Here is a 2,162-nt window from a genome sequence, read left to right as displayed (position 1 = left end):
AGGAGAAATAGACAAGTCCACAAATATAATTGGAAATTTGAATAGACCTCTCTCAGTAAGTGGTATATCAAGAAGACAGAATATCAGTAAGAGTATAGCAAGCTTGAACAACCAGTATCAACCTGACATTTATAGAACACTCCACCCAACAACAAGTTTCAAATGCGTATTAAACATATTTCTATTGAAATTATAAATCAATACCAGTATAACAGCATCAAGAATTTGAAAGGCCAAGTAGACCATATTCTGGGTCATCAAGTCAATCTCAACAAACTTAGAAAGATTTAAGTCACACAAAGTGTGCTCTATGACTATAATAGAATTAAATTAGAAATCAATAACAGGAAGATATCTCAACACCCCTCCCCTTAAATATTTGGAAACTAAATAACACACTTTTAAACAATATAGGGTCAAAGAAGAAATTGAAATGGAAATTAGAAATTATTTTGCACTGCATGAAAATGAAAACAAAGCATAAAAATAATTGTGGTAATCTGTTAAAGTAGTACTTGGAAGAAAATTTATTGCATTAAGCTCCTGTATCAGGAATGCAAGGTTGTTAAAATATTCAAAAGTCAATCAATATAAGTCACCGTATTAACAAACAAACAAAAAATCATCTTAATAAACCGAGAAAAAGCATTTGACATCCATTTTTTATTTCAAAAACCACTCATCAAACTACAAATAGAAAGGAACTTCCTCAATTTGATAAAAGCACCTACAAAAAGCCTGTAGCTAATATAGTCAATGGTGAGAAACTGATACAGTTGTGCTTTCCCCTATGATCATGAATAAGGCAAGGTTGATGGCTCTCACTACTTCTAGTCACATTGTATTAGATGTTCTAACTAGTGCAATAAGGCAAGAAAAAGAAATAAAACAATGTTTAGTTACAGATGACATAATTGTCTATGTTGAAAACTCTATGGAATCTACAAAAAGCTACCAGGACTAAAAAGTGAATTTAGCAAGGTTGCAGGGTAGAATCTCAATATATAGAAATCATTTGTATTTCCATATCTTTGCAATTAACAGTTGGAAATTGAAATTACAAGTCAATACCATTTATAACAGCATCAAAAATATATGTTTAGGGATAAATTTAACAAAATATATACAAGACTTCTAAAAATATTGCCGAGAGAAATTAAAGAAGACCTAAATAAATGGAGAGATATACTATGTTCATTAGTTGGAAGACTCAATATTCTTAATATGTTATTTCCTTCCCAATTCATCTATAGATTCAATACAATCCCATGCCAAATCCCAGCTTTTTTGGGTGGGAATTGAGAGGCTGGTTCTAATATTAATATAGAAATGCAAAGAACTAAGAATAGTCAAAACATGTTGACAAAGAACAAATTTGAGACTAACATACCTGATTTCAAGGCTTACTTTAAAGCTACCATAATTGGTACAAGGTGATATTAGTATCATTACAGACAAATAGGTCAATGGAACAGAAAAGCAAGTTAGAAATAGAACCACAGGTATATGGAAAATGATTTTCAACAAAGGTGCAAAGGCAATTCCATGAAGAAAGGATAATCTTTTCAGCATGCTGAAACACTTAAATATCAAATGCAACAAAATAAAAAAACAGAAAAAACCCAACTTTGATTCATACCTCTCACTGTATACAAAATTTAACTTAAAATGGATGATAGACCTAAATGCATAGCCTATAAGTATAAAACTTTTAGAAGAAAACACAAGAGAAAATTTTTGTGAGTATGGGTTACACAAAGGTTTCTTAGCTATAGCACCAAAAGCACACTCCAAAAAAGGAAAAATTGAGAAATTAGACACAATGAAAATGATAAACTTTTGCGTTTTGAAAGACATTGTTAAGAGAATGGAAAGACAAACCACAGGCTAGAAGAAAATATTGGCAAACCTTATATCTGATAAAGAATTTGCACCCAGAAAAAGAGCTCTCAAAACTCAACAATAAGAAAACAACACAATTTAAAAATGGGCAAATAATTTGAATGGACACTTCACCAAAGAAGCTATATGAATGGCAAATAAGCACATGAAAAGATGTTCAATATGTTTATTCATTAAAGAAATGCAAATTAAAATTAAATTAGAATGGCTAAAATTAAAAAGAGAGACCATACCAAGTGTTGGTTAGCATGTAGAGCAAC

The sequence above is a fragment of the Leucopleurus acutus genome (genome assembly GCF_964270905.1).
Source record: "Leucopleurus acutus genome assembly, chromosome: 1".
In the NCBI taxonomy this organism is placed as follows: domain Eukaryota; kingdom Metazoa; phylum Chordata; class Mammalia; order Artiodactyla; family Delphinidae; genus Leucopleurus; species Leucopleurus acutus.
Note: the sequence above shows the minus strand (reverse complement) of the source record.